At 38.5% G+C, this 14,063-nt stretch overlaps 1 protein-coding gene across 2 annotated transcripts in view; it reads left to right on the top strand.

Annotated features, from left to right (window-relative positions):
- Positions 1-14,063, top strand: part of Echdc1 (ethylmalonyl-CoA decarboxylase 1) — a 98,490-nt gene that overhangs the window by 59,406 nt on the left and 25,021 nt on the right. The window contains exons 1-2 of one of the 2 annotated variants that reach the window (XM_003479730.5): positions 6,951-7,353; positions 7,550-7,806. The gene's annotated coding sequence lies outside the window, so the exon portion shown is untranslated. Of the gene's footprint in view, positions 1-6,950; positions 7,354-7,549; positions 7,807-14,063 lie in introns of those variants that run through there. The other variant, XM_023561464.2, reaches the window with a different exon arrangement.

Raw genomic sequence — 14,063 nt, 5'->3', positions numbered from 1 at the left:
CCCAATTTTAAATTTTAAATCCTTAAAAATTTTTATCCTTTCTTTCCATCTAAATTAAAGCTACTCTCTCAAAAGTAAATACATTCAAGAGTTCTGCTTCTGAAATAACAACAGTAGGCTCAATTCATAGAAAAAAAGCACTATTCTTTAAAAAATTTAAACTACAAGCATTAATGAATATAGAAAGTGGTATAAATAAATGTTTATTCAAGAAACTCTACCAAAGGAGAAGAAAATTTGGAGTATTTGAATCACAACCTGTTTTCTCACTCTCCCAGCTCAGAATCAACAGAATTTCACTCTAAACAGTTGCAGCCAAAGACACAGTTTCCCTGTCTCCTTAGGTGTCTGTCAAGGGCCAGGATACAAACTTTTATTCAACATGCCAGATACATTTTACAGATTAATTTCTAGCTGATTGCTCAAGAGGTCAAAGATTAATCTTTTTTCACTCTGCCCTTACTTAGGACAGATTCTGTAGCATAGGTGTGTATGGCTGAGAAGACTGATGTCTTGATTGTTCTTACTCCAAATCAACTGTAGGTTAGAGGTTCTGTGCTGAGGAGATAAGCAAAAAGCAAACAAAAACAAAAAACAAAACAACCCCCCCCCCCAAACAAAAACACCTAGAAGCTAACATCTCTACCTTAAACTTGCAATACAAGGGGACTGCACTCCATGGGGAAATCCACAGCACCACTCCATGCCCAAGAGATTTTTTCTCACAAAGAGAGTTAGGCTTTTAGAATAGAAAGGCCTGGATTGCCCATCATGGAACTAGCTTATATGAAACAGATTATGGAGAAATTCAAACAGCTAGGTACTCTTAAAAACAATGGAGATGTTTGTTGACAGTGAAACCAACGTTGCCAAATGTTGAACAGCTTTTACCAAAAATAACAAAGGAAAGAGATGTCAAAGAAAATCATTTCCTAAATGAGGGCAATCCTCATATTACCTCCAAAGTGAAAGGCAAATTGAATTGTAAATGGCAGAAATTTCATGTCTAAGATCATAGGAAAAAATAATAGAGCAGTCAATAAGCAATTCAAGACTAATGTCAGAATATGGTCAGGAAAATAAAACAGTCAAAGACAAGCTGGCTAAAGTCACTCCCACTCAGCTGAATGTTCCCATGCTCAAGATTAGATTCTCTGAAAGGCAGCATCAAAACTTCCCATTAAACAGTAACACTGGTGCCAGGCATTGTGGCACACACCTGTAATCCCAGCACTCAGGGGGCTGAGGCAAGCAGGATAAGAAGTTCAAGGCCAGCCTGGGCTACATGGTGAGTTCAAGACCACTCTGAACTATAGAGTGAGACCCTGTCTCAAAAAGATTAAGTAATATTAGTAAATTAGTTTACTTTAGCATCTGTTTAAAGGTTTGTTTCATAATTCTGTTAAATAAACTACTTTATGTATGATATATCTTATTTTTCAGATGGTAATTATCTCGGCATAATATAGCCAGGCATGTTTATTGTTGTAAAAGGAAATTGTTTTACTAAATTGATACCTTATGTATTGCTTATTATCATTTAATCAGAAAAACCCATGCTACTCTTAGTAACTAAGACTCAATCTTTATTACATGAATCTTTTTCTTAGTTGGTAACATACTTTAATTTTTGTACAATTTATTCAAAATTTTTGCAGTTGTGTGTACCTAGAAAAAAAAAATCTAAGCTGTTACACAGAATTTAGTAATTTTTGGTATTGGCATAAATAAATGATACATTTTCTCATAAAACATAGTTATATTGGCTTATAGAAGAGAGAACTAACTTTGTCTCACAATGAATTGGTTTTCTTTAGTTAATTTGTTCACAAAAATTTTTCAGTTCAAATCTCGTATGCAGCCTGTATTTTCTTTGCTTTCTTAGTTTTTTGGGTTTGTAGTTTTGTTTTGGATTTTGAGACAGAGTCTTGGGATGTAGTCCAGGGTAGTCCTAAACTCACTATATAGCCCAAATGGGCCTCAAAGTAGCAGAGATCCTCTTATTTCAGCCTATTGAGAGCTGGTATTACAGGGAGGAGCCACCACGCCCAGCCGCTTTGCTCTGTTTGTATTACATCTGCTTGTAAGCTTTTAACTGTTGTCAAAGTTCAAAGTTAATGTTTTCATTAGATCTTTTTCCTAAAGATGAAAGACTGCATAATGAACTCTAAATGCATTTAGCCTGAAAGTCAAAATCTCTGATATTGCTCAATTTGATGAGAATTGTTTCATGACACTGAGCCCTCTTCCCTGTCGACGTTAAACTGGACCTGATATGACTGAAAGCTATTTCAGTATTGAGGGACACAACCCAAAATGGTTAAGCAATGGCTTCATGAAATTGTAAAAAAAATACTGGAGAAAACTTTGTATCCAGATTGTTTTTTGCTCTTTTCCCATTCCCTAGTGTTCTTTAAAAAGTTAAATGGTGCTTTGCACTCAAGAAAAAAAGCTCCTTAAAAGTTCATTGCAGGTTAGGAAACAGCATTCATGAAAATCAAATGTTACTCATGAAACTTTAATAAAGATCCTATCATAAGGGATCAAGTATGTAAATAATTAGAAGCATCTTTTGTTCAGAATAAGGGGACACTTGAGGTATAAGACCTATCATTATTCACTGTTTTTCAGGGTATGACATAAATGTCATGTGCTACGTATAAAACATTTGCAATGGGGACAGAAATCTGCATACTTAACCGAGTGTGAGGCTGTGTATGCCAATGACTGAGGACCTCATAAAAGACACTACAGCTCAGGAAAAGTACATACACATGCACACACGAGGTAAACAGAAAGAAGCATACTTAAAGGGTTACATCTCAAGCCCCAAATTGTAGTACACATGAAATTCTACTTTATTTTTCTTTGGCTCAATTTAATACCTATTCTCTCAGTTTTGTCTGCTCAGGGGCCAGTTTCAATTTCACATTTTAAGAATTGCTATTCTTTGTACCAATGTTGCTGCAGTGTTCTGAGAGTTTCACATAATTGTGCAGTTTGGTGAGATCACTTTATAATTCAAAAAACCCCAGGATAGTGACAAGCCCTGCCTGCAAGGCTGGGAGTGTAGCTCAGAGGCAAAGTGCTTGAGTCTCTGGGGTCCCCCCACTCCAGCATAGTTAAAAAATAAAATAAAATAAAATTCCTGAGTGGAGAACGCGATATAGAGAGGGAGAAAAGCAATTTAACAGTGAATCAAATAAGAGGGTCAGAATAAGTATAATTACATATGTATCTTGTAAAAATTCAATTAAAAATGCATTATATACTGACCCAGCAGTTAAAGAGTTGCTACATACTGACATGTTAACACTGTAGTATATTAACTTTTGTTCTGTGGTTTAGCAAAGGCTATTCCAGTGAAAGGAAGAACCAGATATCTTGGTTGAGCCTTTACAGTCTTCATATGCCTATCTTTTCAGGATATTTAAACATCCTTTCTGTGGTTTACTCTCAAAGTCTACTCCAATTTAGCAGATCTAATCATTGGAGCACAAATGTGCGTATGAGGGGACAATAAATAAGAAATAAAAATGGTCATTATTTCAGACCACTATTACCACTGAAAACACCTCACTGCCAATACCTGGCTGCTTCCAGTTAAACTCAGACAGCTGTGGATACATGTATACTTAAACAGGAGTAGAAAAAAAGGGTGATTTGTTTTTCCTGTTAGTATCATACTAGAATAAAAATGTCTTCTTTTGTATCATCTTCCTTGCATTTTTACCAGCCACAGATCTTTTCCCTCCTCCAAATTACTAACATACTTTGGTCTCTTTCGATAGTTTTTAATCTCTTACAAAGATTATTCTCAACTTATTGGTACATTATCTGAGAACAGGTAATTAAAAAAAACACTTGAAAAAAACCACAAGATATTATCCCCACACTTTATTCTGATTTGCTTTAAAATATCAGGGAGCTGTACACACACACAAAAACAAAAGTTACAAAGGCTGTTTGTGCTGGCCACAGCTGCCAAGCTTGGAAGGCTGAAGCACAATACCATGGTGGATAGGGTCATAAGCTTTCTGTTTTTGGAACACAATTCTTGTCATGGACAACTCAAAAGATAAAAGCCTTAAGGTTTATGGTTCCTGGTTTTACAGTTTTCACCCTCAGGTGGGTCAGGTTGGGGCATAAACTTCACAGCTAAAGGGTCTGGTAGAGGTGGTGGAAAGCTGCTCACTTCATGATGGCCTGGAAACAGAGACAGCTGGAAGAGCCAGGAGAGATACAGCAATCCTTGTTTAATGACTGAGTTTTCTCCCATGGAGTACGTCATTAAATGAATTGGTTGCTCAGTAAGAAACCGTGTATAACATGTACTTTACAATATTCAGAACAAAGAAATGGTCAAAGGACACTCCAGCCTGATGACTTTGCTGTTATTTGTCTAACACCTGCCCATGGTATGGTTATGTATAATAGAACATCTAACTACAGCACTGTACAATACAGTAATCAGCAAAAATTATACTACTGCATAAACATGGTATACTGTACCATAAAGATATTTATGCTTTATAAACAAGGTGTACATAACTATATCAAAAAAGTGGGGTCATAAATTCGAATACTCATTAGACAGGTGTGTCATTAAATATGAAATGGCTGTACTCTGAAGTAGGTAGTCCCCAGTGACCCGGTGCTTTCACCTTGACCCACATCCTAATGCCCCACCAGCTAAAAACTCAACAGTGTGCTGACCTATTGATGAGTTAGTTCCTTAAGGATTAAATCACCTTCAGAAAAATCCCACCTCTGAAGATACTTGGGAGACATTTTTAAAGAGTTCAATCACAACAATAAACAAACCTAAGATGCAAACCACACATCTAGTCTATCATTCTGAAAATCTGAGATTATTCTCTCAGATGACTTAATCAAATGAGTTTCCTTTTCAAGTATAACAGATTAATTTCACAGTAAACTGGAAATACTTCTAATGACTTTTTCCTACCAGTACTACCAAACTAGGTTCCTCCTTCTGCATCATACGCAATGCCTTGCTAATTTCATACCTCCTATTAGAGATAGAGATTATGTTTGTTTATTGACCTATCCATTTAACAGCTGTTTGAACTTACAATTCAGGTATACTCTTCAGACATGACAACTCATCTTTTTTTTTTTTTTTTTTGGTACAGTTCTCAATATCCTGCTTATAAAGCCTCAATGTCTTTTTGGTATACTATGCCTTGTTTATACAGTACTATAGTTTTTGCTAACTACACTGCACAGTACATACTATAGTTTTATGTTGTTACACGTTACAGTACTTCATGTAAAAGTTATACAAATAAAAACAAAGACACCGAGTTTCCTTTGACCATTTCTTTGTTTTGCATACTTACAGATAATATGCAATTCCTCATTTAGTGACCAATTCATTTAATTACCTAGTCACTCAGGAAAGGCACTCAGTCATAAAATAAGCAATCCCTATATATAGTCTATCGTATTTAGGCACATTCACTATACATGCTGTACAAATAAACACTGTATTTATTGAAAAGAGAAATGTCTTCAATATATGTATTATTTTTGTAATGTCTGACACTGAGGAAAAATTAGCTATCTGACAAATTTTGGATATCCAGGCAAAACAAGCAACGTCATGCTTGTTTTGTCTGGATATCCAAAAATATGTATGATTTGCCTATTTTGATGCAGAAGGGAATGATTTGGCATAGATCTTTTGAGACTTGTCAAAGGGCAAGAAAAATTTCTCAGTGCATTATTTTTAGGGGGCTCACTTTTAAGACTACTTGCTTCCAACATTTCTTTCTGGTGATGATTAAACTGATGCATGTGGAGGAATGGAACGCAGTCCCTAAAGGAGGCAAGTCTGTAGAGTTCTCATTCATACTTTTATCTATGTCAACCACTGACTTCGGGGACACGACGACACCAGTACAATCCCTGCACTCTGACCACACTCCAGCACGCCTTCCGCGGGGTGAAGCCAGGCACCTAGCATGACCCCGCCACCCTCCCAAGGGCTGCCTCAGCAAGCTCAACTCACTGCTTCAACCAACACTAAAGGGACTAAAGGGCTCAGAGAGGATGCTTTTCTGTGTCGCTTGCTAAATTAGGACCCGAGAGCTGAACCCTTTTCCTGCAGTCAACTAGACCCTGGTTTGGCTTCAGGTTTCTGAGGCAGAACAAACCCTGCGGGTCACCACCTGTAACCTACCTGTCCCTTTCTCCTTTTTACCTGTCAGAATACTGAGCACCTACATTTCTCCTTTTCCTATTTAAAAAAAAAAAAAAGTTCCGTCTGCGGGAATCGGAATAAATTCGGCTTTTTCTTCCGACTATCGGGAGTGGCCGGCTAATCTGCACCTCAGCTACATGGCTGATGGCGACTCTCTGGAAACCAAATCTCAGCTCCTGAGCCAAGAGGGTTCCAATTATAAAGTACCACCTCACATTCAGGATCTACACAGAAGATTGCTTTTTTTTTTTTTTTTTTTTGTCTTTTTCCTTTTTATTGGTACCGGGGATCGAACTCACGACTGCCTGCTTGCAAGGCAGGTACTTATGCCGCTGAGCTAAACCCCCAGCCCCAGAATATTGCATTTTTGAGGAAAACAGAAAATACTCATTCTCTCAACACCGACGATATGGAAAATGGGTTTGGTTTCTCGCCCTATACTGTCTTCCCTGCTGCCCAGGTTTACCGTAGCAGGACTGTGCAGCCTCTATGTCAGCGCTAAACCGAGGACAGAAGGAGCCAGCTGAACACAGCCCCCGAGCGCTGGGCGCCTGTCACAGCACAGAAAGGCTTTCAGCGTTGGGGGCGGGACTTCCGGGCCCGGGAACTTTGTGGAGAGTTCACGCGCGAGCCCCAGGCAGAGAGGGGGCGGGGCCAAGAGTCGGCCGTGGGGTGGTCCGAACACTGAGGTGGGAGAGGCAGGGCGGAAGTGGGTCTCGGGAAAGCGGAAGTGGCCCTGGAAGCACCATAGCTGTACGCTGGCGGGGTCCGACTGCGTTGTACGCTAGGTGCTTGGCAGCTGGAGGTCTCGAAAATCGCACAGCAATGGATGCTAGCGTCTTTCCCGGCGAATTTCGAGTGCTGAGCTTCCCGTCCGCGCCTCGGGCTCGCTGTGAAGTCCCGACGCAGGCGCACTGCCCTCTGCTTGTGAGAGGTCCCGGCCGTGGGAGCGGCTCCCCAGGAGCACTCTCGGTCCCGGAGCTCTGTGAGCCCACCGTGCTAACTCAGGCAGCGCTACTCGAGGTCTGTAGGCTCCTTCACCTCTGCGTCTCCTGCTTGACTGAAACATCTCCAGTATCATTTGTGTGATGCTGCTGACTTCTCAGAAAGTGAGCCACACTGTCCAGGTATGGGTGCTTTCTTTCTACATGCGTGACTGTTTTTCGGTGCTGCAGTCCATCTACCACTACGCACATAGGCGAGGCTGTAGATTATTAAAGCCAGAGGTTGAAAAGGCTGAGGACCAGGAGGTCCCCTCACCACTGCTGTCCTTCCTCACTTCCACGTCTTAGAACTTACAGTGCAGCTCTTTTGTTGCCCTAGGTGTTGCGGGAACACGGAGGAACTCGCCATAGGAATACCTACCTGGAGAACCATCTGGTGAAGAAAGACCTACCACTCGTGGGAGGAATAAGTGTCGAGGAGGAAGTGTCATTGAGAAATTTGGAGGAGGGACAACGACATAAAACATCCGATCTTGACAGTGATTTGGCAGATGAGTACATAAGGAAGCAGTTTGGTAGGGAAAGAGCGTTTCAGCGAGGGAAAGCAGCTCGTGGACAGCGCCTGGCTTGAACTGGGTGAGTGCTGGGTCCAACAGTCAGTGAGGGGTTTGGATTCCGTCCAGATTCTTAAGTCATTGTGTGACATTTAGTCTTTTGGCAAGTAATATTCGTCAGGACCTGTTCTAGGTACTGCAAATGTCATCTTGCAGCAAAAATTGGACAATTCCATTAAAGAAGTAATTAAGGCAGTGAGTGAGGGTTAGGAGGTGCACTAGGCCATGAGTGCGCTCAGTAACGGTATTAGAAGAAATAACTTGAAATTACTCTGAGGAAGGACAAAGTGAAGTAGGTAGAAAGATTGCATATTCTAAGGCTTAGGAAAAAGTGTGTAGGATTTGAAGATCTGCCAGTTGTTTGTTTTGACCTAGGGTTGGGAATAGAGTGCAGGTGGCCTGTAAGATCTTGAAAGATAATTTATGCTATGTCAGCCTGAAATCAAATTGAAGCTTGAGAATCAATTGTATGTTGACAGTCTGAAGGGATGAACTTTCGATTTTTTTCCTTGTTTGCTATATGCTTTAGCCTATTGTTTCCTTATTAAGTATGGATTCTGAGCTTAATGATTCCAAAATAATGGATAAATAGGAAACGACTTTTAGTGGAACAGTTAGCTTATTTTCTGTTTACCAAGGGAAGCTGTTATTTTATCACCTTTGTAGAACTTGAACACAAACAAATTGGAGAGTGAAAACTGGTCTCAGATGGTCAGGCAATTTCTCCTTTTTTCTTGGTTTCCAGCAGCTTGGCAGAGAGTTTGCTCAGCTGCACTAAATCTGCTTTGTATTGGGGCAGCAAGGCAGCATGCATTTTTAAGCATTTTTGCTCTTAAGAAAGTTATAAAATTTTAAATGCCTCAGGACCTTGTTGAATTTTAGTTCTGGGAATAACCCAAATATATATTGTTTATTTAGTTGCTTATGTGGATTCTGCATCTTAGGCTTGCTTACTTGAATTTTCAGATGCTACTACAGTTGATTAATGACTAATACCTTATGTTTGCAGCACTGAATTCTTGTGTACCTTAGTCTCTGAACTGGGGACTAGGATGAGTGCGTACATAGTAGGGTATCATCAAATTAATTCTTTGGACTTGCACTTCTTAACTTGCAGCCAGCAAATCTACCAGGACTAACTACTCTCTGTGAGCTTTTCTAATTCTATGCTGGTACAGACAAAAAAAACCTGAAAAAAGAAGAGAAAAGAGGACGGGTAATAAGAGGAGTTAGAATGAGAGGAGAAAGGGAGAAAATATGTAATTAATAGAAAAGAATTAATAGAAAAGAAGGCAGGTAATGTACTTGCCTTAGGGTAATCCACATTTGAGAGAAAGGTCAAAAGTTTATAATGGGGGATAAATTAGAGACATTTGTTAGAAAACAGATATACCTTGAAAACATAATATTAAGTGAAATAAATCAGTCACACAAGCTTAACTACCATATGGTTTCACTCATTGAGTAATGTGAAGTATGCATAAAGAGTAAAATAAAAGATTGATCAATTAGGGACAGAGATACTTTGCATAGTGGAAAGGGTCCAAGAAACTGAGGTTGGGGAGCATAAATAGATTCAAGTTTATGATGTGCCAAATACCAACAATGAATTTAATCACTATATGTTGCAAATATGAGCTGAGAAAAAAGAATAATAATGAAAATGGGGAAAGGCAATCTAGAGGTAGAGGGAGCAAGTTGGGTGGGAAGGGAAAGAATAAAAAGAATCAAGATACGTTAGGTACATAAAGAAAAAAGGATAAGTACATGAAACTACTCCTAAGGTGAATATAAACTTGATAATGCTGCAAACATGTACTCATAACACTTTAAAAAGATTAGTGCAGCAAAAGATTATTGTTATATACACAAGTGTTTAATGATTTAATGATAAGGAGTTGAAAATCTGATAACGTTCATCCTAACTGCTATGGTATAGACAGAGTCTGTACAAATGAAACCAGAAGCTAAGTTGTTCATTGTGTGTTATTTCACAGTGATAATTAAAATGCTGATGAGTTTATAAGGCATTCCTCTTTATTTTCTAGTTCAATTCTTTGTTCTGTTCCCTAAACAGAGCGTTATGACACAGAGGCAAGTTTAGTTTTCTAAATAGCCAGCTAAGCCTTTATCAAGTTTCTTTTCCATTTTTGTTTGAAGTCATGATCAGTGTGGAGAAAAGCAGCAACTCTGCCCTGATTACTTTTCTCCGTTTAGCTAGCTTCTAGTATCTGAGTAAAACATGTAGAGCCTAGTGTCCACCTTAAAAACAAGCTGCTGGGGAGTCTGTGTTTGGCTCTGAACATGTAGGCCTTTCAGCTTTGTGAACTGAGCTGGTGAGTAACCTTGAGAACAGATTTTTCCCTAGGCTAGAAGGAGGCCTAACGAGTGAAAAACTGGAGGGGGAGGGAAGGAGAGAAAGAATGGGAACAGAGGCCATTTTGGATACATTGTGCAGCATTAATAAAATCGTATAGGATATTTTTGTCCTTCTTTCTGAAAGGCAACAGAAATCCAGGAACCCAAGATCAATGGACAGTAGTGGCCCTGTGGCAGGCAGATTTTGGACAATAACTGTGATACCTGTGACGCACAGACAGAGTTCCTGGACTTGCATTTCTTGGAAGCCTAACAGTGCAATAATTTTTTTTTCTGTGCTGTAAATGTAAATCTGTACATCGGTTGATACCAGTACAACAATAATCATGTTCTCTATCATCTAGTTTTCCATATTTAATTGTAAAAGTTTTAATTAATTGTATAATGGAATTAAGGGTCTCAGTCTGTCCCGTGTTGCTACAACAACAGAAAAATATTGGGTGGTTTATAACGAATAAAAATTGCCTCAGTATGATAACATACACCTGTAGTCCCAGCCATTTAGTCAGCTGAGACATGAAGCTCATTTGAGTCTAGGAGTTGAGGGCAAAATACGGAGGCCTCGTCTTAAAAACAAATAAAACTTGTTCCGGAGGCTGAGGAGTCCAAGATCAGATGCCAGCATCTGCTGAGGGCTGTCCTGTGCTTCTGAGATGGTGTCTCCCTTGTTTCTGCTTCATAGGAGAGGAGCTCTGTGCCATCACGTGATAAGAGGTCAGAAGGGCATGAGTGACAGACTCCACCAAGTCCTCTTGTGAGGATACCTAACCCTAAGCATGAATGCAAATCCCACAGGACTCAGTTTTCTCCCAGAAGCCACACTTCCCATTTGTTGAAGTATTTTTCAGTGAACTTTTGAGGGTACAAACACATTCAAATCATCTTTTAGCCTTAGGTCTCTCTATTTTCTAAATTTGTTTCTAGGTAAGGGTTTAGGACTGTGTAATTTTAGTGCTGTAATAGCATTAACATGATCTAAATGATCGATTAAAGAAGTGATACTCTGAAAACTGCAGGGCTAGAATATCTTAAAGTTGCCGTCCACTACTAGCTTAGCCAAATGGAAATAACCAAAAAAATTTTTAAAAAGATGATCTGAATTGGTTTTCCTTTTGTTATTTCTCTGTAGACCCAGAAGTGCTGATATATTACTTGATTTTATTTTTTGTATTGTTAGAACTTCAAGATTTAGAAAGAAAAACGTAGTATAATCTATAAAGTTACTGGTATTTCAGATCAGTCATATGTGTAGAATATTAGACTACATGATAAAAATTTTACTGGTAGGAAAAGTAGATCCTTTCAATGCAAATCTCTGTAAATGTTATGTAAATAGTTAAACTATATTGTTTAGGGAATAATGACAAGAAAAAAATACATGTGCAGCCCAGATATAATTGTTTTCCATCTGGGATTAGTTACCTCAATGACTGTAAAACCTGTGGCTACGAGGGGCCAACTGTATTTGAATTACTTTGTTTTATGTATACGTATTTTGTTTCCTTGATGAAACTGAAGGTTTTATTTAATGGAAAGATGACGTATTTCTCTCCAAAATAGGAATTTAGCTTTTTGAATTGCTATAAAATAATCTCTTAGCAACTACATGTATCTATATTCTTAGATTCTATTATATGAATTTCTTAGCCATAAAACCCTGTTCAGAAGGTTTCTTCCTGTCCCATGTGCTTAGCAACTAATCAAATCTTTAGTTTTTAAAATGTAGCTAAACTTATAGCTGTTATGTGCTTCAAATAATCTAATAAAGAATATTGTCCAATTTAAAAATACTTCAATATTAGTCTAGTTTATATATCTTCAAAGTTTGTCCTTAAAAAAGCACAGAAAGCTTCAGAACTTCCTTTCAATGATGTGGTTTGACATAATTTCCTATTTTTTCTGTGACCTTGACTGTAGAATTGGGTCTAGGTAGAGTAAAAGTAGAACTGAAAAAGAAACCACTAGTGGATGGGAATGAGAGTTATGATCACAACAGAGCTTATAAGCAAACTTTAGATAAATCCTGTTGTGAGAATATAGGTCTGGTTAGCTAAGTTGTTGCAAGAACTCATTGCTTTCATTTCTACATAGCTCTGAAATGTTTAGTTTACATTTCTTCCACAGAGAAACCCAAAGTATAGGAGGATCTTGGGACTACTTATTATTTACATGTAGATAATTACTGAAGAAGCCTTCAGAAACCTTGGGGAATTTTTCAGAAGAACTTCATACTGCTAATTGATAATTATGTTTCTCATAGACTTGAATATTCTGCCTTTATTAATTTATTTTTCCTCAAAGTTCATTCTTTGGGTGGTGCTCAAGCACGACAGGGCCATTATTTTAAATATGCTCATTTTCTGTCAGATTGGATGCAAATATTCATACTTCAACTGGTGTGAATAAAGAGACTTGGTTACCATGCAACACCTAAGAATAAACTGAAGTATCTTAAAAATGATCTGAACTATTTAACAGCACTGTTCTATGTGCTTGAACACAACAGACCTCTGAACAAAGGACTTGTCTTTGCATTTAAGTAGTGTAGCGATTTTCTAACTGTGCTCACTAAGTCTTGACCATAATTTCTGAAGTGCTTCCTTTTCATAGTCAGACATTTTACTTCCCCTGGAAAATCAAGAAAATAACTTTGAACTAGGCTGTAATTTGGGGAATGGAACTGTTCTGGTTAAAGAGATAAGTTACATAGCCAATGACTACTTGCAGAAAAATCAAGCGGGTCATTTGTTTACTTATGAATTTATTATTAAGTATGCAGTGTAGTTACTGATTATTTTTGGCACTCAATCTAGAGAAGTACAGAGAAAAAGAGAGAAGACAAAGATTAGAGAGGCCTTTAATGTAGGCACAGCAGAGGCTGCAGAAAGGGGAATGTTGGGGGCGCTCTCAGTAGGAACAAAGCAGTGGAACTACTTTTATCAGTTTTGGTTGAGGGAGGAGTTTGGGAAGTGGGCAGAATGACATATTAGAAGCTGATTTGAAGGAGCATCTGCCTGTGCAAAAGAGCAGACAGATTTATTTGAGGGTGGGGGTGGAGGCTTGAGTGGTTGTGGAGTCTTGTGGTTGGAGAAGGCTTGGTGCAGTTGCCAAAAGGGAATGGGAGGTTTATCTCTGGAATGAGAAGGAGAATATAGAAGTTACTCTTGGAGAGAGAAGTTTTTCTCTGGGTCCAGTACCAAGTAGAGCAAATGTCATGTTACAGATAGCTAAGCCCCAGGCCAGCAGAATCTGTGGGTAATACTGTGTAGTGTTGGATGGCCACCTTTGATGGTCATTCCTTGTAGCCTTCTGGGTCTTCAAGAGGCTTTAGGCACCTTAAAGTTAGGTTGTACCAACAGAATCAGTAAATGCCTTGTCTGTCACTTTTCAGATTTTGTAGCCAAAACTGATGATGGGATGGGAGGATTTATACAAGTGAGAATATTCCATAGTTTTTGGAAAAGATGTCTAGAATTGGCAAAGGTTAAGATGCTCAAAAGAACTTTAAAAATTTAGATATTTTACAATTTTTAGCATTTCATTTAACTACTTTCCCTGGTTGTTTAGTAGTTCTGTTTAACATGTTGATACAATCTTTTTTTATATTCTTTTTTTTTTTTTTTTTTTGTCTTTTTCGTTTTTGTTTTTATCGGTAGCAGGGATCGAACTCACCACTGCCTGCTTGCAGGGCAGGCGCTTATGCCGCTGAGCTAAATCCCCAGCCCCTGTTGATTCAATCTTAAACAGAATTCTGGGCCATGTAGTACTTTTAATATTTTTGACTTTGTCCGTAGCCACAGACAGCTGGTGATTTTTTGAAAAAAGAGTGAATCTATAAGGATTGTGTCATTCCAGGAAAGAATAACATTATGCCAGTTGAAATCAGATTCCACCACAGGA

This window comes from Cavia porcellus, unplaced genomic scaffold (genome assembly GCF_034190915.1).
Source record: "Cavia porcellus strain 051 isolate PalLab524CR breed Dunkin Hartley unplaced genomic scaffold, mCavPor4.1 scaffold_24, whole genome shotgun sequence".
Taxonomy (NCBI): Eukaryota; Metazoa; Chordata; class Mammalia; order Rodentia; family Caviidae; genus Cavia; species Cavia porcellus.
This window is presented reverse-complemented; position numbering and strand designations above follow the sequence as displayed.